The following is a 24,848-nucleotide window of genomic DNA, read 5'->3' on the forward strand; positions in this document are numbered from 1 at the left end:
GCAAGAGCACAGGTATCCTGTCTGACACAGTATGCATTATTCTTCGAACTCTGCCATGAATTGCAGCAATGAACTGCAACATTCCTGAAATAGCTCTGAGAAGATAAAGCTAGCTTATAATACAATCAGCAACAACTTACATTACACAGAATTTTTAACATTGAAAATATCCCAAACAGGAGAAACAGGTGCAGGAAACAGTAAGAGAGAACAAAAGAAGGAGCAAAGTAGCATGTTTGAAATGGAGCTTCAGAGATTATGATAAAGACAATTGAAGGTTTTCTTACTACTGATAACACGGAGGAAATCAAGGAATGCGCTTAAAACCAGAGACAGAAGACAATGAATATAGGGCTGGAAAAGGTTTTAGAGATATAGTTAGGTAACACCAGTAAAATAAATGAAAATATGAATTACTCACTACATCATTGGATGATTCAGTGCTACAGGATGAGAAAAGACAGTTCAAGATCCTTCTTCACATACTCATGATGTGGAATTGCCGTCATTGGACTGGGGTAGGCACAGTAAGTAGTCTCACAACACCAGGTTAAAGTCCAACAGATTCATTTGGTAGCACGAGCTTTTGGAGTGCATTCACCTGATGAAGGAGCAGCGCTTGGAAAGCTCATGCGACCAAATAAACCTATTTGACTTTAATCTGGTGTTGTGAGACTTCTAACTGTTCATGTACTCAGGGAGAGGTAACACACATTTATTAGCTGCTGACGCATGCAACATTCAGACATACTTCAGCATGGGCAAAGGTATCTTCGAAGTAATGACATTACATTGCCACTTGTCAAGTGGTTAACTCACATGAAGGATCCTCTTTGATCTCAGCAGGTTGTCAATGAAATTCTGCAGCCAGCCCTTTTGAAAGGAAAATAGTCAATTAGATCACACAACTGAAGCAAGATGATCAAGGGTTATGGTGCACACACATGGACATGGAAAATGGGCATAAAACTGCAGTCAGATCAGCCATGATCTTATTGAATGGTACAGCAGGCTTGAGGGGTCAAATGGCCTACTCCTGCTTCTAATATACATCAAAGGCAGGACCAAATGGTATTATACATCATTTAAAGCAGTTTCTATTTATATTGCGCTTTTAATGTCATAATGTGTTTCAAGGAGAATCATAGTAAGAGTTTCACACCACCAGGTTAAGTCCAACAGGTTTATTTGGTAGCACGAGCTTTCGGAGTGTTGACCTTTTATCAGGTGAATGAAGAGCTCTGTTCACAAACAGGGCTTGATTCAAGGTAATCAAGACTTAATTACCTGCAAATAAACTTGCTGGACATTAACCTGGTATTGTGAGATTACTTACTGTGCCTACCCAGTCCAACGCTAGCAACTCCACATCAAGAGGCATCACAGAATAGAATTATAGAATTCCTACAGTACAGAAGAAGGCCATTCAGCCCATCAAATATGTACTGACCACAATCCCACCCATGCACTAACCCTGCCATATATTTAATCTCCTAATCCCTCTGACAATAAGGGGCAATTTAGCATGGCCAATGCACCTAACCAGCATGTCTTTGGACTGGGAGGAAACCGGAGCACTCGGAGGGAACCCAAACAGTCATGAGAGAATGTGCAGACTCCATACAGAGAGTGAGCCAAGCTGGGAATGGAACCCAGGTCATTGGCGCTTTGAGGCAGCAGTGCTAACCACTGTGCCACCACGCCACTTCATAGGAGTGATATCACAGAATTTCTAACCAAGTCACACGTGCCATTAGGACAGGTATTTTTTCATTCATTCAAGGGACATGCGGATCATTGACTAGGCTAGCATTTATTGTCCATTCCTAATTGCACTTGAGAAGGTGGTGATAAATTGCTTTCTTGAACCACTGTAGGCCATGTGGTGCAGGTACACTATTAGGGAGGGATATCCAGGATTTTGACCCAGCGACAATGAAGAAAAAGTGGCAGACTTCCAAGCCAGGATGGTGTGTGATTTGGAGAGGAACCTCCAGATGGTGGTGTTCCCATGTGTTTACTATCCTTGCCCTTCCAGATGGTAGTGATTGTTGGTTTGGAAAGCGCTCCCTAAGGAGCCTTGGTGAGTTCCTGCAGTGCATCTTGTAGATGGTACACACTGCTGCCACCGTGTGTTGGTGATGGAGGGTGTGAATGTGGATAGGGTGCCAACCAAGTGAGCTGTTTTGTTCCAGATGTTATCGAGCTTCTAGCTGCAGGCAGCAAAAATAAAAATTCAAACAACATATAAATGGAGACAACACTTTGGCAGCATCTGTTTGTGTGTGAGTCCCTCCTCTGCCCCTCCCACGCAAGATCAGTCCCCCTGTGTATAAAATAGTGAGTTTTGAAAAGTCCCAGATGTGAAGCCTCAGTCTTCAGTAACAGAATGATGCTGCTACAGACAAGGCCACGCACCATAACGCTGTAAATCTGGACTGCAGAAATCCAGATCACCAACAACCTGTCCTGGTGTCCCCCTACTGACACTATAGTTAAGATAGCCCACCAACACCTTTATTTTCTCAGTAGACTAAGGAAATTTGGTATGTTCACTATGACTCTCACCAACATCTACAGATGCATTATAGAAAGCATCTTTTCAACAAAAAGTTGAACCTTTGCCTCCACAGAGCACCCTCCACACTCCCCCCATGGAATACCGTTCCCAAACACACCCAAACACAACTCACGCAACACAGAACACCCCATCCACCCCATGGAACAGACCCCAGGCACTGCCCAGGCACTGTCCAGGCATTACAGTGGCAGGTGGTAGTGCCCAGGCACTGTCAGGGCACAACAGGAGAAGCTAATTGTAACTTTTGGCCAAATTAAGATTCAACAATAAAAGGCAGTGATATAAAAGTGTTCCCTGATTCAGTATCGGTGGCTAAGGCAGTTGTTAAAACAGTACTTTCTTTGGAATCTGAGGTCTTCTTTAGAATTTGTCTACTGTCCACAGTACGTTACAATATTTACTTGAAAGTTTTGGGCTGTAGCCATTTTACACGCACATACAGAACCCCTCTGACAGGCAGGAGGCGGTTGATGTTGGCTGGGCCAAGATTAAACACAAAAATCTGTAAAATGCTACCCCAACCAATGCATATGTGCTTGCCTCCATTTTCAGCTGGCAGGCCCAGGCAATCGGGGGTGTGGGGCAGAGAGTGTCATATTGCAGTGGTGGCTCCCTTCCTGCTGCCAGCTCTCACCATATAATTAATTAGTGTAGTTTCTTCTTTGACTGTCCTCTATTAAGTTCTGTAATGTATGTGTTGCAGTTCATGTTGGATTTGCATTCTGTTATGACTGTATATGATAGAAACTCAGAAGTCATTTGTTTTTTTTTAAAGCCAGTTTTCTTTCAAATTGCTTCAGTAAAAAACTTTATTGTGCAAATATTCCTGCACATTTTACTTCAACAGAAAGTCAAATTAGCACAAAGTATATTTGAATCCTGCATTAAGGTAACATGTTTACTTCAGTGTTTTCAATAATGTTGTGTTCAGTAATGCAACATCTCTAAACATAGACCCAAATTTCTACAACATGACTTTTCACTGCTGAGGCTCCTTTTAAAATAAAGTTTGTGTTCAGCATTGGTTTCCAGAAGGAGACACACAGATCTTTCCCTGGGTCTACTCAACTGCAAAGTTATTACGACAAAGACTCCTGTAAAACAGGTGCAAATGGAAGAACCACCAGGAAAAGCCTTTCAACCTTTCAACTGAACTGGACATGGATTCAAATCCTACCCCGGCAGCGGGTGAAATTTAAATTCAATTAATAATTCTGGAATGGAAAGCTAGTCTCAGTAATGGTGATCATGACAACTATCACTGATTCTTGTCAAAACCAATCTGGTTCACTAACGTCCTTTAGGGAAGGAAATCTGCCATCCTTACCCAGTCTGACCTACGTGTGACTCCATGTTCACAACAATTTAGTTGACTTTTAACTGTCCTCTGAAATGGTCGACAAGTTATTCATTTCAAGGGCAATTAGGAAATGGCAACAAATGCTCATCTTACCAGTGATATCCATAATCCATGAAAGAATAAAGAAAGAAAAACCTGTTCTTTCACCTTCTCCCTTTCCATCAGATAGGCTCCCAAACACTCCAGATGATGGGGTGGCATGGTGGCACAATGGTTAGCACTGCTGCCTCACAGCGCCAGGGATCCAGGTTCAATTCCAGCTTCGGGTTATTGTCTGTGTGGAGTTTGCATATTCTCCCCATGCCTGTATGGGTTTCCTCCGGGTGCCCCAGTTTCCCCAGATGTGCGGGTTAGGTTAATTGGTCACGTTAAATTGCCCCTGTTGTAAGGTGGATTAGCAGGGTAAATGTGTGGGGTTTTGGGAATGGGGCCTAGATGGGATTGTGGTTGGTACAGATCTGATGGGCTGAATAGCCTCCTTCTGTACTGTACTGCCCCTTCTGGGCTTCTATGATTCTATGATGTAGCAGTTTACTTGCTGCTTACAGTGCATTGAAGAGACCAAGTGTAGATTGGGCAATGGCTTTCTGTTCGCTTGCCAGTTCAACTCAGCATCGTTGAGTTGGCCTGCTGCAAAACTCCAGTGAAGCCTAAAATGAAACTCATTTTCTTCATCTTCCAATTAGACTTGCTGCAGCCTTCTGGCCTGAACACTGAGTTCAACAACTTTAGGCAGTAAACCTCCCCCTCCATCTTAACCACCCCCCCTCCCCCCACCTCACCACTCCCTACCCCCATCCTCTTGTAGTTTGTTGTTCATTGTTTCTCAGCCCCGTGGCCTCCCCCCACCACATCACCCCCCCCTCCCCGCCCCACCCCTCCACCTCATGGTCACCTGCCCCTGGCAGTTCAGCTGCTCCCATTAACACTTTTGGCCATCTCAATGTTTGCCACTTCTGTTCTCGTGGTGGGACCCAGAAAATCAGCTCAAAGCTCTTCTGACAAAACACTTCAACACCCCGAGATCTCTGCATCACTCAGTCGGATGTGAATATTTCATGTTATAAACTTTCTGTCAACACTTTCAAAAATTGGACATTAACAGGCTGTGAAAGTGACTGCCACAAATCAGTTAAATTTTAAGTTTATTTATTAATGTCATAATTAGGCTTCCATTAACACTGCAATGGAGTTACTGTGAAAATCCCCAAGTCGCCACACTCCAGTGCCTGTTCGGGTACACTGAGGGAGAATTTAACATAGCCAATGCACCTATCCAAGATATCTTTCGGACTGTGGAAAGAAACGTGCGCAGACACATGGAGAGAGTGCAAATTCCACACAGTCACCCAAGGCCGGAATCAAACCCGGGTCTCTGGCGCTGTGAGACAGCGGTGCTAACCACTGTCCCACTGTGCTGCCCCTCAATTGGGAAATCTTCTCCAATCAGAAGGAACTTGCCAAATAATCAGCACCCTTTTCTTCTGTTGAATTAATTGTTATGATTGTTTAAAATTTGATATTCTTTTGTTTGTCCTGATGGAAAGCAAGTTGAAACCCTTCAGCATAAAATCCCTGCAGTGCAGAAAAAGGCCATTCAGCCCATCGAGCCTGCACTGACAACAATTTCATCCAGGCCCTGTCCTCGTAACCCCATGTATTTACCCTGCCAATCTCCCTGACACGAAGGGTCAATTTAGCATGGCCAATCAACCTAACCCACACATCTTTGGACTGTGGGAGGATACCGGAGCACCCAGAGGAAACCCAGGCTGATACAGGGAGAATGTGCACATATCTCTTTTCAGCAATAGCAAAATACAAGTACCAATTCAGAAGGTCACTGGGTACAACCAAAATATTTGACACTAAATGGAACTAAAATTATGATGTTCAAGTTGAAGTTATCAGCAGGTCAATCTCATGACCACCTTTCGTAGCATATTATTTTCTGTTGGGTTGGATTGGATTGAGTTACATAGACAGGTTTTGATTGCACAAGTTGCTATTTAAGATAAACTAGTTTCTTTCACAACAAGCAAATGTTTCGTGTGTTCCAGCTTACACGACACAAGGCAAATGTATTGGGTACATTTTTGGATGAAATGTCACACTGATGATAATGGTTACACCATTCAAGACTACATACCTTAAAATACTGGCTTCTCATGCTTCATAGGTCAAATGAATTTCGCTTTAAAGTCTTGAAGTAAAATATTTGGGATTTTAGTATTTCTACGCTTCCATTGTTTGCTGGAGCAGACGAGTGAGGGAGCAGAGAGTCAGATAAGAAATTACCTGTTAAAAACCTGTTTAAATAAGTTTAAAGCACTTTCGTAGTAAGAACGTACCTTGTAGAACTGTTTAAATCATTTAAAAGCAATTTTGCGGGCTTTTTGTATTTACCGCTTTAAGAATTCTAAGGGAGTGGATAGCAGGGATTTGTGGGTGAGCTGGCTTTAAAACAGTGCCAGGTTTAAAAGGAGGCCTGGTGTAGACAGCGGGCAGCGTCGGAGTGGGCAGTGGAGTGAGAGGGAAGCAGAGTGAGCTATTAGGGCTGAGGAGCAAAGGGCTAGGGAGCCTTGGAGGGAGTGCAGAGGAGGTTTACTAGGCTGATGCCGGAGTTGAGGGGGTTGAGCTATGAGGAGAGGCTGAATAAACTAGGCTTGTACTTGTTAGAGTTTAGAAGAATGAGGGGAGATCTCATTGAGACATATAAGATGATGAATGGGATGGATAGGATAGAGGTGGAGAGACTCTTCCCGCTCAGAAAGGACAGTAGGACTAGGGGACACAGCCTCAAGATAAAGGGGGGGGCGGTTTAGAACGGAGTTGAGGAAGAACTTCTTCACTCAAAGGGTGGTGAATCTCTGGAATTCTCTGCCCGTTGAAGTGGTGGAGGCTACCTTACTAAATATTTTTAAGATGCGGGTTGATGGGTTTTTGATAAGAGAGGGGATTAAGGGTTATGGGGAGAGGGCGGGAAAGTGGAGCTGAGCCATGACAGATCAGCCATGATCTTATTGAGTGGCAGGGCAGGCTCGAAGGGCTAGATGGCCTACTCCTACTCCTATTTCTTATGTTCTTATGTAAAAAGGGCCAGGTAAGTTCGTGTGGAAATATTCAATATTACTACAGTGAATAATGGAGGGGCATGTGATGTGCTGTTTCTGTATGATGTGGGAGCTGGTGGACCCCAGGGTCCTTCCCAGTGACCATGTCTGCAGTAAGTGCAGGTTGCTGGAGGAGCTCCAGCTCAAGGTAGATGAGCTGGCCTCTGAGCTTCAGACACTGAGGCTCATCAGGGGGAGAGAGGGTGCCATTGTCAATGGGGTGCAAGAGACATCCACCCCCCCTAGACTGGCTAACTCTAAGGGTCAGGGACAAGAGGGGGCTGCTGAGTGGAGGAAGGAGGGTGGAGACCAGAGGAAGGAGGGTGGGAACCGGAGGAAGGAGGGTGGGGACCGGAGGAAGGTGGGTGGGGACCAGATGCCTCAGCCTCTCAATCTGCATAACAGGTTTGAGGTTCTTGCTTCCAGTGTGGACGAGAACAAGGGAGGTGAGGTTGGTGAGCAAACTGCACACGGTACAGTGATGCAGATGCAGGATATAGGCAAAGAGAAGGTGATAAGGAACGTAGTTGTAATTGGGGACAGTGGGGTTAAGGGTATTGACACTGTCCTTTGTCACAATGACAAAGTGCACAGAAGGGTGTGTTGTCTGCCTGGTGCTCGGGTCCAGGATGTCGCATCTGGGCTGCAGAGGAACCTGGAGTGGGAGGGTGAGAATCCGGTCGTTGTGGTACATGTGGGTGCCAACGACGTAGGCAAAATGCAATCGGAGGTTCTGGGGAGGGAGTATGAAAAGCTGGGAATGGAATTAAAAAGTAGAACCGACAAGGTGGTTATCTCTGGACTACTGCCTGAACCGAGTGCAGACGGGCGTAAGGTTGATAAGATTAAGGAAGTGAATGGGTGGCTCAGGGATTGGTGTGGGAGGAATGGGTTTGAACTTATGGGGCATTGGCACCAGTATTGGGGTAGGTGGAACCTGTTCGGGTGGGATGGGGTTGGTCTGAACCATGCTGGGACCAGAGTCCTGGCAAATCGTGTAAATAGGACCGTAGGTAGGGCTTTAAACTAATTGGGGGGGGGGGGGGGGAGGGTGCGAGGGTAGGTGACATTACGGGGTCTAAAGTTAAGGAGAGGGTACAGGTAAGGGAAGAGGCCGAGGATGTCCCAATAATAAAGGGAGAAGGGGGCTTGAGTATAGTTGGTGGCGTTCTGGCAAATAGGGTCCAGGTGAAGGCTGGGATAAAGGCACTTTATCTAAATGCACGAAGCATTCGGAATAAAGTGGATGAGCTGGTGGCGCAGATCAGCACAAATGGATATGATCTGGTGGCCATTACAGAGACGTGGCTGCAAGGTGACAGGGACTGGGAGCTGAATGTCCAGGGGTATCATGTGTTTAGGAAGGATAGGTGGGAGGAAAAAGGGGGGGGGGCGTAGCTCTGCTGATTAAGGATAGCATCAGGGTGGTAGTAAGGGATGATATAGGAACCAAAGAGCAGAAAGTGGAATCGTTGTGGGTGGAGATTAGGAACAGCAAAGGGAGGAAGACGCTGGTGGGTGTCGTCTATAGGCCCCCAAATAATGATCTGGAGGTGGGGCGGGCTGTTAACACGCAAATAAGTGCAGCGTGCAGGAATGGAACGGCGATAATTATGGGGGATTTCAATCTACATATTGATTGGTCGATCCATGTTGGACGTGGTGGGCTTGAGGAGGAGTTCTTGGAATGCTGCCGGGATAGTTTCCTTGAACAGTGTGTGTTGGAGCCGACGAGGGAGTGAGCTATCTTGGATCTGGTGCTATGTAATGAGGCGGATAGAATTAGGGAACTTGTGGTGAAGGATCCTCTTGGGGAGAGCGATCATTGTATGGTGGAGTTTCTGGTGCAGATGGAGGAGGAGAAAGTGGGTTCCCGGACACGCGTCCTTTGTTTGAACAGAGGGGAGTACGGAAGGATGAGAGAAGAATTGGCGAATGTTGACTGGGGGAGCACGTTGGAAGGTAGGTCTGCTGAGGAGCAGTGGAGGATCTTTAAGGAGATCTTTCTTGGTGCTCAGCAGAAGTTTATTCCGATGGTTAAAAAGGGCCGTAGGAGGAGAGGTAATAAGCCGTGGATAACGAAGGAGGTGAAGGAAAGTGTTAAATTAAAAGCGGAGGCATTTAGAGTAGCTAAGAGAAGTGGGTGAGGAGAGGATTGGGAGAGGTTTAAATGTCAACAAAGATTGACAAAGAAGTTGATAAAGAAGGGTAGGATAAACTATGAAGCTGGGCTAGCGCTTAATATAAAAAAGGATAGCAAGAGTTTTTATAAATATATAAAAAGGAAGAGGCTGGCTAGGGTGAACGTTGGACCCTTAGAGGATGAAAGGGGGGACTTAATGGTAGGGGATGGGGAAATGGCTGAGGTCTTGAATAACTTTTTTGTTTCGGTCTTCACGGAGGAGGACGTGAATAATTTGCCGGATGTTAGCGATGGAAAGGTGGTAGGACTGGAGGGCCTCGATGACATTATTGTTACTAGAGAGGCGGTGCTCGACAGACTGGAGGGGCTGATTGTGGACAAGTCCCCAGGACCGGATGGAATGTATCCAAGGGTTCTGAAAGAAATGGCGGAGGTTATAGTGGATGCCTTGGTGGATATTTTCCAAACGTCGCTGGATTCCGGGGAAGTGCCGGAAGATTGGAAAACGGCTAATGTTACGCCGTTGTTTAAGAAGGGTGGCAGACAAAAGGCAGGGAATTATAGGCCGGTTAGTTTAACGTATGTTGTAGGTAAAATGTTGGAATCCGTCATCAAGGAGGAAATAGCGAGGCATCTTGAAGGGAATTGCTTGGTAGAGCAGATGCAGCACGGTTTCGTTAAGGGGAAGTCGTGTCTGACAAATTTATTGGAGTTCTATGAGGATGTGTCTAGGGCGGTGGATAGAGGAGAGCCGGTGGATGTGGTCTTTCTAGATTTTCAGAAGGCGTTTGACAAGCTACCTCACAAGAGGTTATTACAGAAGGTAAGGGGGCATGGAGTTGGGGGCAGGGTGTTAGCGTGGATAGAGGATTGGCTGTCAAATAGGAGGCAGAGAGTGGGGGTCAATGGGTGCTATTCGGATTGGCGGTTGGTGACTAGTGGAGTGCCCCAGGGGTCGGTGCTGGGGCCTCAGCTATTTACCATTTATATAGATGATCTGGAGGAGGGAACCGAGTGTATGGTGTCGAAATTTGCTGATGACACCAAGATTGGTGGAATGGCAAATTGCGCGGAGGGTGTGGAGAGTCTGCAGAAGGATCTAGATAGGCTGGGCGAATGGGCCAGGAACTGGCAAATGGAATTTAATGTTGGCAAGTGCGAGGTGGTTCACTTTGGTAGGAATAATGGTAGGAAGGGCTATTACTTATGCGGCGAAAAGCTGCAGCAGGCGACGGTGCAGAGGGACCTCGGGGTCCTTGTGCATGAGTTGCAAAAACCCAGCCTGCAGGTGCAGCAGGTGGTCAGGAAGGCGAATGGGATGCTGGCCTTCATAGCAAGGGGGATTGAATATAAAAGTAGGGAGGTCTTGCTGCAGCTGTATAGGGCACTGGTGAGGCCGCAGCTGGAGTACTGTGTGCAGTTTTGGTCGCCGCACTTACACAAGGATATTTTGGCCTTGGAGGGAGTGCAGAGGAGGTTTACTAGGCTGATGCCAGAGTTGAGGGGGTTGAGCTATGAGGAGAGGCTGAATAAACTAGGCTTGTACTCGTTAGAGTTTAGAAGAATGAGGGGAGATCTCATTGAGACATATAAGATGATGAATGGGATGGATAGGATAGAGATGGAGAGACTCTTCCCACTCAGAAAGGACAGTAGGACTAGGGGGCACAGCCTCAAGATAAAGGGGGGTGCGGTTTAGAACGGAGTTGAGGAGGAACTTCTTCATTCAAAGGGTGGTGAATCTCTGGAATTCTCTGCCCGTTGAAGTGGTGGAGGCTACCTCGCTAAATATTTTTAAGACGCAGTTTGATGGGTTTTTGATAAGCGAGGGGATTAAGGGTTATGGGGAGAGGGTGGGAATGTGGAACTGAGCCACGACAGATCAGCCATGATCTTATTGAATGGCGGGGCAGGCTCGAAGAGCTAGATGGCCTACTCCTGCTCCTATTTCTTATGTTCTTATGTTCTTATGTTCTACCACAAAAATACCAGAGCATCCACTTGTTCCAGGAATCAAGTCCTTTTAGTTTGATAGTCAATCCTGGGCATGGAGGGGTGGCCATTTGCTGTTACGTCTTACTAGAATTTGGATTGTATGGTTATTCAGATTGAAAGTTAACATCTTTCAGCCATTACCCAATCTCTCATACATGGAAATAAGAACATAAAAAATAGGATTAGCAGAGTAGGCTGTGGTATAATGACCTACTCCACTAATTAATAAGACCTTGGTTGATCCTTAACTCATCTTCACTTTCTTGCCTGATCTTCATTTCCCTTGATTTCCGAAGAATCCAAAAGTCTAAAAATTTCTGTTTTGAATATTCTCAGTGACTGAGGGTCCACAGTTTAAAGAAATCCAAAGAATGACAAAGCACTGAGTGCAGGGTGGCACAGTAATTAGCACTGCAGCCTCACTGCACCAGGGACCTAGTTTGATTCCAGCCTTGGGTCACTGTCTGTGTGGAGTAGGCACATTCTCCTTGTGTCTGCGTGAGTTTCCTCCGGGTGCTCAGATTTTTTCCCACAGTTTGAAAGATGTACTGGTTAGGTGCGTTGGCCATGCTAAACTCTCCCTCAGTGTACCTGAATAAGTGCCAGAGTGTGGCGACTCAGAGGTTTTCGCAGTAACTTCATTTCAGTGTTAGTGTAAGCCTACTTGTGATGCTAATAAATAAAATTTATGCTGAAGAAATTTCTCTCCACCTGAGTCCAAAATCGTTGTTCCTGTTATGTGACATAAATGTTTTGCCTGTTGGGTGCGTGCAGTCAGTATTGTGGGACCGGGTGTGAAATGGTCTTCCAGCCCCAGTCAACCCCAGAAGACGAGTTCATGCTGGCTGGTCAGTTAACAAGTGATGATGTGGAGATGCCAGCATTGGACTGGGGCAAACACAGTAAGAAGTCTCAAAACACCAGGTTAAAGTCCAACAGTTTATTTGGTAGCACAAGCCACAAGCTTTCGGAGCAGTTGTTGCTCCTTCATCCGGTGAGTGGGAGTTCTGTTCACAAACAGGGCATATAAAGACACCAACTCAATTTACAAAATAATGGTTGGAATGCGAGTCTTTACAGGTAATCAAGTCTTAAAGGTACAGACAGTGTGAGTGGAGAGAGGGTTAAGCACAGGTAAAGAGATATGTATTGTCTCCAGCCAGGACAGTTAGTGAGATTTTGCAAGCCCAGGCAAGTTGTGGGGGTTGCAAATGGTGTGACATGAACCAAAGATCCCAGTTGAGGCCGTCCTCGTGTGTGCGGAACTTGGCTATTAGTCTCTGCTCAGCAACTCTGCATTGTGTGTCGTGCAGGCCGATTTGGAGAACGCTTACCCAAAGATCAGAGGCTGAATGCCTGTGACCACTGAAGTGTTCACCAATAGGAAGAGAACAGGCTCGCCTGGTGATTGTCGAGCGGTGCTCATTCATCCGTTGTCGTAGTTTCTGCATGGTCTCCCCAATGTACCATGCCTCAGGACATCCTTTCCTGCAGCATATCAGGTAGACAATGTTGGCCGAGTTGCAAGTGTAACCCGGTGGATGGTGTTCTCATGTGAGATGATGACATCCGTGTCGATGATCTGGTACATCTTTCAGGGGTTGCTATGGCAGGATTGTGTGGTGCTGTGGTCACTGTTCTCCTGAAGGTTGGGTAGTTTGCTGTGGACAATGGTTTGTTTGAGGATGTGCGGTTGTTTGAAGGCAAGAAGTGGGGGCGTGGGGATGGCCCTGGCAAAATGTTCGTCTTCATCAATGACATGTTGAAGGCTCTGGAGAAGATGTTGTAACTTCTCTGCTCCGGGGAAGTACTGGATGACAAAGGGTGCTCTGTCTGGCGTGTCCCGTGTTTATCTTCTGAGGAGGTCAGTGCGGTTTTTCGCTGTGGCGCGTCAGAACTGTCAATCAATGAGTTGAGTGCCATATCCTGTTCTTGTGAGGGCATCTTTCAGGGTCTGGAGATGTATGTTGCGATCCTCCTCACCTGAGCAGATCCTGTGTATACAAAAGGCTTGTCCATAGGGGATGGCTGCTTTAACACATTTAGGGTGAAAGCTGGAGAAGTGGAGCATTGTGAGGTTATCCTTGGGCTTGCAGTACAGTGAGGTGCTGAGGTGACCATCCTTTATGGAGATGCGTGTGTCCAAGAATGCAACCGATTCTGGAGAGTAGACCATGGTGAGTCTGATGGTGGGATGGAACTTGTTGATGTTATCATATAGTTGTTTCAGTGATTGTTCACCAGGAGTCCAAAGAAAGAAAATGTTATTGATATATTTAGTGTATAGCATCAGCTGAAGGTCCTGTGTGGTGAAGAAGTCTTGTTTGAACCTGTGCATGAAGATGTTGGCATATTGAGGTGCGAATTTGGTCTCCCTGGCTGTTCCGTGTGTCTGGATGAAGAACTGGTTATTGAAGGTGAAGACACTGTTGTCTACCTGTTGCATTGCAGGAAAGGATGTCCTGAGACATGATACACTGGGGAGACCATGCAGACACTATGGCAACGGATGAATGAACACTGCTCAACAATCACCAGGAAAGAGTGTTCTCTTCCTGTTGGGGAACACTTCAGTGGTCACAGGTATTTGGCCTCTGATCTTTGGGTAAATGTTCTCCAAATCGGCCTTCACGGCACACAACAGAACAGAGTCTCTGAGCAGAGGCTGATAGCCAAGTTCCACTCACATGATGATGGCCTCAACCGGGATCTTGAGTTCATGTCACGCTACTTGTAACATATACAACTTGCCTGGGCTTGCAAAATCTCACTGACTGTCCTGGCTGGAGACAATACACATCTCTTTACCTGTGCTTAACCCTCTCTTCACTCACATTATCTGTACCTTTAAGACTTGATTACCTGTAAAGACTTGCATTCCAACCATTATTTTGTAAATTGAGTTTGTGTCTTTACATGCCCTGTTTGTGAACAGAACTCCCACTCACCTGATGAAGCTAATGGCTTGTGCGACCAGCTTGTGCTACCAAATAAACCTGTTGGACTTTAACCTGGTGTTGTGAGAGTTCTTACTGGGTTAACAAGCGGCCAGAGTGAAACATGTGCTAGGAAAAGGCTCAATGCTGCTGGAGAGGGCAGGCACTGAGAAAAGGGAAAGTGTGGAATTGTGCTTCTAATGTGCTCCCTCGGGGGACAACTACTGCCGAGCTGTCTCAGGGAGCTGCAGATCTGCAAAAAAATAAACTGCAATGGAAAAACACTGTAAAAAATATCTGGGCCACACATTCAAGCACAAACTGCAGTCCCCAGTCACCTTTATACTTTTATTTCAGCCCAGACATTTCATTCTGCCTTGGACTGAGGTTGCGGCTGAAACACAAAGGCCGCCAGGCCAATTGGCTCACCCGCTAACTATAAAAGAAGACGTGCCACGCAACATTGTGTTCAACTGGCTCTGCAATGCACGAACTTGCCCGCTTGATTGTTGGCAGGCGTATTTCTTGACTCATCCTTCAACCAAATAGTCACACACGTGTGTGAGGATGTCAGGATTCACACCTAACATCTTCGTGCCTGATTTCACACAATTCCAGGTCAGGAATGTGCCCACTTGAGTAACATAAAATTTCAGCCTTAGTGTTAGATTCTCTAACCAGGGAAAGCAGTTTCTCAGCACCTACCCTATCAAGACCTCACAGAATTTTATATATTTCAATGAGACTATGGGTGGAACCTTACCAAAAAATGGCAGAGTTTTGGTTCTGGCATCAAAAAATGGAATGATATCCACCAACTGTGCTGGTGTAATTTTGGAGCAAATCTTATGCCTCATTAGTGAAAGATTTTATGCCCCAGAGAATCAGACTGCACTGGCAGCATTTCTCCTGCCCCACCACAACTTAATCATTGCAATCACCGAGGAGTTCCATTTGAAGTGCTCCTCAGCACTTGTTGGGGAGCAGTTTGGGTTTGGCAGCCAGGAAGTTCACTCCCCGCCTTTTGGAGGGACTCCTTACCAGGATGCTGGATGAAGTGAAATCGAGGTGGGACACATTCTACCCCCTGCTCTAGGAGAAGGCATTCCAGTAGGGTCACCACCTCCACCTGGGATGCAATGGCAGCCCTAGTGAGTGCCAGTTCACTCCAGGTGAGGATGGGACAGAAGTGTTGGAAGTAGATAATCTTCTTCACCAAGCCTGCTAAAGTAGCAAAGGCTACGGCCCTGGCATCCTGGCTTTCCTGGTCCCAGTCCAAGTTAATATACATGTGAGCCCTCACATAAGGAGCATCTGTAATCTTCCAGATCTGTTTGTGTTCGGGTTGACTGGGAGATGCCACACAGCTCGCCTGTGCTGTTCTGACATGAGCCACTTGTGTAAAAATTCAGAGCGGCAGGCAGTGGGTGTCCTCTCATTCTATGTGGTGCCAACTCTTGCAGGATCTGGCAGAGGTTGTCCACCATCCCCTGGGAAAGACACAGCCTTCTATGACACTGAATCTCTGACATTTGGGATGACTGATGTCAGAGTACTCTTGGCTGGAACATTTATGAGGTGCATTTATCTGTGGTGTTTCTCCCAGAGCAGCGACAGGCCCAGCCTCTCTCTCTGCTATAGAGTTTTGGTCCTTGCTAGGAGCTGTGGTACATCGGTGTCTCTGCCATTGCTCTATGCTAATAACTAGAATAGCTTAGTCAACAGGCTCCATGATCCTCCAGAATCATGCACTGTAAAGAAGGGAACACCACAGTGAGCTGTAAGGGTTTGTGAGAGGATCCTAACCCTCATCACTCAATTCCTCTGGGACTACACCCCCGCAATGGAAGCACACTCAGAAGGTGCCTCGATGCCATCCCTCACCCCTCCACCCGGACACAGCAGCCACATCTCCACATTGGTCCAGCAGGATGCAGCATGTGGGCCCTCCAGGGCCCCAATAGCAGCAAACATCAGCATTGTCCCAGTCCCATCCAAAGAAGATTTGCATCACATTAGCATGCAGCGAGTGGCTACACGTGATCACTGTTTGCCTCCTGAAGGAGGCATTCACCAATGCACCCCATCATGACCTCGATTGGGGTGCGGGAATCACTGGAGTCAGGGAGGATCTCAGAAGACTGGAAAATCGCTATTTAACACCCCTTTGAAGAAGGTAAGGAGACAAAAGACACAAAATTACAGGCTGGTTAACCTGACCTCGGTTGTTGGTAAGATTTTAGAGTCCATTATTAAGGTTGAGTTTTCAGAATACTTGGAAACGCATGGTAAAATAGGACAAATGGTTTCACCAAGAGGTGGTCATGCCTCACAAATCTGTGAGAATTCTTTGAGGAATATGATGAGTCGGTTAGATAAAGGAGAGCCAGTGGATGTTATCTTCTTGGATTTCCAGAAGGCCTTGGACAAGGAGCTGCACAGGAGGCTGCTGAGTAAGATAAGAGACCATGGTGTTAGGAGTAACGTACTAGTATGGATAGAAGATTGGCTGACTGGCAGAAGGCAGAGAGTGGGGATAAGGGGTCCTTTTCAAGATGACAGCTGGTGACTAGTGGAGTTCCGTAGGGGTCAGTGTTGGGGCCACAATTTTTCACTTTATACATCAATGATCTAGATGAAGGAACTGAGGGCATTGTGGCTAAGTCGGCGGATTATACAAAGATAGGCAGAGGGACGGGTAATATTCAGAATGGAGGAGGCTGCAGAAGGACTTGGACAGATTAGGAGTGTGGACAAAGAAATGGCAGATGGAATACAACATGGGAAAGTGTGAGGTTATGCGCTTTGGTAGGAAGAATTCAGGCGTAGACTATTTTCTAAGCCGGGAGAGAATTCAGAAATCGAAAGTGCAAAGGGACTTCGGAATCCTGGTTCTGGATTTTCTTAAGGTTAACTTGTAGGTTGACTTGGTAGTTAGTAAATCAAATGCATTGTTAGCATTCATTTTGAGAGGACTAGAATACAAAAGCTGAGGCCTTATAAGGCTCTGGTGATACCACATTTAGAATATTGCAAACAATTCTGGCTGCCATAAATAAGGACTAATGGTCTGGCCCTGGGGAAGAACATATTCACAAGAATAATCCCGAAATGAACATCTTGACATATGAGGAGGGTCTGACAATGCTGGGTTTGTACTCACTGGAGTTTAGAAGGATGAGTGGGGGATCTCATTGAAACTTACAGAATAGAATCATTGAATTATAAATAGCAGAAGGAGGCCATTCAGCTCATCGAGTCTGCACTGACCACAATCCCACCTAGGCCCTATCCGCAGAAGCCCAATGCATTTATGCTAGCTAGTTCCCCTGACACTAACGGGCAAGTTAATGAAAGACCTGGATAGAGTGGGCATGGGGAAGATGTTTCCATTAGTTGGAGAAACTAGGATCTAAAGGCACAGCCTCAGAGTAAAGGAACAACACTTTAGAAATGAGAGGAGGAGAAATTTCTTCAGCCAGAGGTTGGGAACTCATTGCCAGGCTGTGGAGGCCAGGTCATTGAGTGTATTTAAGACATAGATAGATAGGTTCTTGATTGGTAAGGGGATCAAAGGTTACAGGGAAAAAGCAGGAGAGTGGGATTGAAAAGCTTATCAGCCGTGATTGAGTGGTGCAGCAGACTCGATGGGCCGAATGGCCTAATTCTGCTCCGTTATATATGGTCAAAACAGTTGTTGATGTATCATAAGAGTTCTGGGAGGGAGCCAGAGTAAGACTGGAAAAATGAATGTTCCAAATACCCCATAAAGCGGCAGACATAACTAGGACCCATACAGGTACACACAGCCACACCTTTTATTTGGAGGCAGTGTCAAATTAAAGGAGAAAGCTTTCAGTGAGAAAACAAGTCCAGCCAGGTGGAGGAGAGTGGTGGTGGATGAGGATTGTTGAGGCCTCTGTTCGAAGAAACAACGGATAACCCTGATTCAATCCTGGTGGGAAAGGAGGTATAAAGGGATTGGACACCCATGGGTAAAGAGAAGGCGGTTTGGGCCAAGGAACCAGAAGCTGTTGATGTGATGTAGGGCATCAGAGGGATCATGGATGTTGGTGGAAAGGGACTAGACAAGACCAGAGAAGTTGGAGTCAAGATAGGAAGAAATAAGTTCAGTGGGCAGGAACAGGCTGACATGATGGGCCTACTGTTTGTGGATTTTGGGAAGGAGGTAGAAGCGGGCTGTCCAGGGTTGGGAGCCTGAGGTTGGAGGCTTTGGACGAAAGATCTGCAAAGCTGACGAGATCAGTGACAGTCCTGGAAATAATGGCTTGATGCTTGGTGCTAGGGTCGTGGTCCAAGGGGAGGTAGGGGGAAGCAGCTGAGAGTTGACACTCAGTGAGGTGGCAGTCAGTACAATGGATATCAACAGCCCCAGCCTTGTTGGTGGGTTTAATGACAAAATCAGGGTTGGGCCAAAGAGAGAGGAGTTCAGAAGGAGACAGGTGAGAGTGGCTGGGAGGAACAGAGAAATTGAGGCCTATGTCACAGTGACAGTTCAGAAGCTGGAGGGGGAAAGTTAGAGCAGGTAAAAGGATCTGCTGAGTTCTTACTAACCTTCCAGTGATGTTTGCTAAGAAGTGCGTGTGTGTACAAAGTATTGAGCACTAGTTAAATGCATTCCATCTTTCATATTGTCAGTTAATGCTTTCTATCAAGATTCATATCTTTGAGAATGAACAAGTAGAGGTGCCTGCCCTGCTTAGCACTTTCAAGAAAGGGAAGCGAGCAAGTGAAAAAACTTACCTGTCTTGCCTTTTCTTATTTTTGTGGCATTATGATAGGATTTCAAAAACTCCTTTCAGATTAACTCCTCTCCAAGGAATTCGGTAGAAACAGGTAATGGTTTGAAATGGGATTTCTTCATCAGAGGGAATATTCTCCATGAAAAGGTTTTAAATTTATTCATTAGTCACACTGCAATGAAGTTACTGTGAAATTCCCCTAGTTGCCACACTCTGGCGCCTCTTTGGGTCAATGCACCTAATCAGCACATCTTTCAGACTGTGGGAGGAAACCGGAGCACCGGAGGAAACAAGTGCAGACAATGTGCAAACTCCACACAGACAGTGACCCATGCCAGGAATTGAACCTGGATCCCGGGGGCTGTGAGGTAGCAGTGCTAACCACTGTGCCACTGTGCCTCCCCCAAGGATTTATCCTATGGGACAAAAACATTCTTTTTGTTTGTTTTTTGAATAGCAGTTGCAGGGTTCATTAATTTGACTGATTGAAATTATTATTTCTTCGCCATTTTCAAGAGTTATTTTGTTTTCAGTATCTTTTTTCTGCCAATTTTGTTTGCTTTTTTTTGTAGGCTTTGACTTTTTGCTGGAATTTGGCTCGACTGAGTAGGTGTCAGCTGTTGTCTAAATGATCATAGCAGTGAGTATCATGGTCACCTGACCACAGAGGACAGCACAGATGGTGCAATTCCTGCCTCGGCTGACATCCACACACATGCCCTTGGGCAGGCCTCACTGAATATTGATCAGGAGCAGGAATTCTGGTTGATTTCCCACTAGCGAAACTAAGCAATGGAAGCATCATTGCACAGTTTTGTCTGATTGGAGACAGGAAGTCAAATCCTCATTCTTCCTAGTCTGTTTAAAGTTTATTTTTTAGTGTCAAAAGTAGGCTTACATTAACACTGCAATGAAGTTACTGTGAAAATCCCCTCATCACCACACTCTGGTGCCTGTTCAGGGACACTGAGGAAGAATTCAGCATGGTCAATACACCTAACCAGCAGGCCTTTCAGACTCTGGGAGCAGCACCCAGAGGAAACCCACGGAGAGAACGTGCAAACTCTGCACAGACAATGATCCAAACCGGGAGTTGAACCCTGGTCCCTGCCGTTGTGAGGCGGCAGTGCCAACCAACGTACCACCACGCGTGTATGACTCTGAATCCTCACTCTTCCTGATGTGCATGACTTGACTGGAGCCTCATTAAAAAATCAGCACTCGCTCAAACTGGTGCTTGTTCTGTTGTGTTAGAAACACAAAAACCAGCCATTTCACAGGTGCCAGTATCCTTCACAATGAGAGGAAGGGCCATATAGATTAGTAATAGTAAAATGTTATGCTATTTTCACGGAAATGGACTGAAGTGTTTCAACCGCTTAGATCATCTGCAGTCTATAAGCATGGCTGCCTCTGAAGGGAAATCATTTTGCACTGGGCTGAAACGAGCTGTTTCTGGTACTGTGAGCTACGTCCGACCATACAAACACCACTTTGTTCATACTCATGATTTGTTGCTTATGTTGGGTGTTCTGTTAGCTGCAACCTAAATCTAAATACCCTGTCTCGTGTATAGAGTTCTCACTCTGTGTACAAAACAGGAAAAAAACTATTAACTATGACACAGACATCGTTCTGTGCGGTCTGCCTTAGTCAGAAAAATAAGAAAAAAACTTTACTCTGGAGTATTTATGGAATGCAATTAATCAGAGTCCCCATTACCAAGGCAGGGAACACTGTGAATTCATCTGCTGGAGTTTCAGCAGCATCGAGTCTTGTCAACAATATGGCCAATTGTTATTCGCTATGAACATAAAGGTATTCATTCTCAGCGCCTGGGATAGGATTTTCCAGGTCCTCCCACTGCTGGATCATCCGGTCCTGCTGAAGTTGATGGGGATTTGAATGGATCACCACATTTCCCACAGGAAAATCCACTGCGGCAGGGCTAGAGTGTCCCACCACTGGTACCTTAAAATCAGTGAAGAAGGTTGACTGGAGAGGTGGTATTCACCTCCATAGCCCAAAGTTCTACATGCCCAAAGATGTACATTAAATGACCCTGAGCCTCTATGGCTGCCATTTTAATTCTTCATATTGCTGACCTCTCTGCCCTAGGTCAACCGCAATGTTGCAATGATGCTCACCACAAGCTCAAGCAAGAGTAACTCTTCTTTTGATTAGGCTGTTTGCAGCTTTCAGGACTCCATAGTTTACCAAATCCAAATTATTTTCTCTGTTCCCATTTTGTTTTCCTTGGCTGGAATCTTACAGGAATTTGTCAAAGTGCTGGTTTTGGACCGAAAGATAGCATGGATCCCAACTCCAGCACAGTTTTTCACACGGAATCTTCAATTTAAATTGACTAAGTTAAGTTCAGCATGGGTTTCATGCTGCACTGACGCTGATTTGCTCGCTCAAGAGAAACTTCAACTGTGCAATGACTGGGCAGCCCCATTTAGACACCTCCCCAGACTCTTCAGCACTTACAGCAAAGCCACGGGAGGCAAGGTCTTGCTGCGGCTGTATAGGGCACTGGTGAGGCCGCAGCTGGAGTAAAGTGTGCAGTTTTGGTCGCCGCACTTACGCAAGGATATTTTAGCCTTGGAGGGAGTGCAGAGGAGGTTTACTAGGCTGATACTGGAGTTGAGGGGGTTGAGCTATGAGGAGAGGCTGAATAGATTAGGCTTGTACTCGTTAGAGTTTAGAAGAATGAGGGGAGATCTCATTGAGACGTATAAGATGATGAATGGGATGGATAGGATAGAGGTGGAGAGACTCTTCCCGCTCAGAAAGGACAGTAGGACTAGGGGGCATAGCCTCAAGATAAAGGGGGGTGCGGTTTAGAACGGAGTTGAGGAGGAACTTCTTCACTCAAAGGGTGGTGAATCTCTGGAATTCTCTGCCCGTTGAAGTGGTGGAGGCTGCCTCGCTAAATATTTTTAAGATGCGGGTTGATGGGTTTTTGATAAGAGAGGGGATTAAGGGTTATGGAGAGAGGGCGGGAATGTGGAACTGAGCCACGACAGATCAGCCATGATCTTATTGAATGGCGGGGCAGGCTCGAAGGGCTAGATGGCCTACTCCTGCTCCTATTTCTTATGTTCTTATGTAAGCCAGCACTATGATTTACGCCTCTCTGATAAGACTGCTGAATGCAGTGGAGCAGGGGTAAAGCAGCCTCTAAACACTCCCAAAGAAGTCATTCAGCAAAGTTACTACACCTGCCTTGGAGGCACTGCCTGCAAACTAGCCCCTAGACTCCTTTGAGGCAGGGGACTCTCCAATATGAGCGGAAGGGGAAAGTTGCAAGGGACCTGAGATCGTGTGACTCAATGGCTCCATCCCTTGGCTCCGAGTTACACTTCTCTGCATCCCCTCGAGCTCCCCAGAACCTCCAAAACTTTGTGCATACTGTATTTATTTTATATTTTATTTGTTTATTATTGTTACAAGTAGGCTCACACTAACACTGCAATGAAGTTATTGTGAAAATCCCTAGTTGCCACACTCCAGGCCTGTTCAGGCACACTGAGGGAGAATTTAGCATGGCTAATGTGCCTAACTAGCATGTCTTTCAGACTGTGGGAGGAAATTGGAGCACCCAGGGGAAACCTGTGCAGATACAGGGAGAACGTGCAGACTACGCATGGACAGTGACCCAAGCCAGGAATTGAAACAGGATCCCTGGCGCTGTGAGGCAGCAGTGCCAACTACTGCGCCACCCCTATTATTTCTGCCAGGGTTTGAACAAGGGACCTTTCACCAGTAAGGTAACGTGATAACCACTACTCTAAATGCTGTGATGCTCTGCTAAATTGACCCTTAGTGTTGAGGCTTGAAGGGCCAAGTGGCCTACTCCTGCTCCTAATTCATATGTTTGTGTGCTTTTGCTTTCGGATGACAGCAGTTCATTATTCTGCCATTCGCAACCGGACCCATCTTTTCTTTATTGATTTCCATTACAATTTTTTCTGGACCTGCATAACTACTCCTTTGATACTTGGGGTGGGATTTTCTGGCTGTACTCACCCTAAGACCAAAAATTCCCATCCAAATTCAACAGACTTTTGCATGGTTCACCCCCGATTCCCGTGGCGGCTGGATGAGGAAATTTCACCTTTAATATATCCTGTAATCCACTCTTTCTCTTTTCTACCTTCCCACATTTCACCTATTAAAGCCTATTGCATTTCTAACTTTTCCTGATGGAAGGTCATTGGCCCAAAATGTTAACTTGTGTTTCTCCGTCCAGAAATTCTGCCTGGTCTGCTGAATATTTCTAGCATTTTCTGTATCTTGTTTGTGTGTTAAATAGTTGATCTAAATTGCATTGGCCAATATTTATCCCTCAGTCAACACCACTTCAATGACAATTCACATCTTTACTGTTCTTGGGAAGCTTGTTATGTACAAGTAGGCTGTCAAAGAAACGACAATGGGTACGCTTCAAAAGTGGCTGTGGACAGCAGCTCCAGGGGCCATCACTGGTAGTCAGTGGCCAGTTCCAGTAGTCCAGTGCCCAGAACAAGTAGTACCCAGTTAAGTCTCAGAGTCCAGGACCAGGTAAGTCCAGGGGTCCACCAGCAGAGTGGGGAGGTGAGACTCATAATGGGGGGATGGGGAAAACTGAGGCTGAATGGCCTATTCTTGGCATTAAAGGTCCAATAATTGGTGAGCACTGTCATTTTAATGTGGATCAATTGGAATGAGGATAGATGGGGTGGCGCGGTGGCACAGTGGTCAGCACTGCTGCCTCATACCTCGAGGGACGTGGGTTCAATTCCTGCCTTGGGTCATTGTCTGTGCAGAGTTTTCACATTCTCCCTGTGTCTGTGTGGGTTCCCTCCAGATGCTTCAATTTTCTCCCACAGTCCAAAGGTGTGCAGGTTAGGCTGATCAGCTATGCTGAATTGCCCCTTAGTGTCCCAGGATGTGCAGTTAGAAGGATTAGCAGGGTAAACATGTGATGTTCAGGATAGGGCCTGGGTAGGATTGCAGTCAGTGCAGACTCAATGAGCCAAATGGCCTCCTTCTGCACTGTAGGAATTCTATGATATTCTATGACCATCCTCGCCCATCTCCTGTGAAAATGGGGTCAGGTTTGGCATGGACAGAAAAGCTGGAGCAGGGCCATCTAGGGAAATTTAAGGGTCTTCTCACACTTGTCCGCGGACACCAGTGGAGAACATGAAATTCTGACCCGGTAAAGAAACAATTCCTTAACCAGAATTTTATGAACAAATCAGGTTTTGCTTGAATTTTCAATGTTCTCTCACTGCTATTTTAATAAATGATATCAATCATTTCAGAAACAGCTTCAGGGCCAAAGATAACAGTTTGGGTTGGCTCACAGTTACAGACTATAGTACATCTTAAAAAATGCTAAAATCAGAATATTTCAGTTCTTCAAAGGTGAATTAAACAATCCATTCTCAACTTGTCAAGATTGTTACTAAGAAAACAAGTGCAAACTAAGTATTTGATAATGAGCAATTAACACAAAGCAAATATACTTGCCAATATTACAAATACTCCAGGACCCTTTGGGAAAATAGTGACAAGCAAACCAATGTCTGGAGTCTTTCATTATATAGAACTGTCGTCAGCCATTTGATTTATTTTTTGCAATCATACAAACTGTAACCACTGCAACTGAGTGCTTAACAGCAAAACAATCTTCCATTTGGCTGCATTCCAGCTTCCTGATAGCTCATTCAAAATCTACATTCACCAGAAAAAAATGATGGAAAACAAAATGGAATATGCTTATGTGCCACACTGACATGTAACAGTGCAGAAATGAATGATGTAATGGAATAAAGCTGTTAAGCAACAGTTTCCAATTAAAGTTTATTTATTATCATCATAAGTAGGCATGCATTCACACTACAATGAAGTTACTGTGAAAATCCCCACCTAACCTAGCCAATGCACCTAACCAGCACATCTTTCAG

This window comes from Carcharhinus amblyrhynchos, chromosome 4 (assembly GCF_965287045.1).
Source record: "Carcharhinus amblyrhynchos chromosome 4, sCarAmb.v2.hapA, whole genome shotgun sequence".
Classification (NCBI taxonomy): domain Eukaryota; kingdom Metazoa; phylum Chordata; class Chondrichthyes; order Carcharhiniformes; family Carcharhinidae; genus Carcharhinus; species Carcharhinus amblyrhynchos.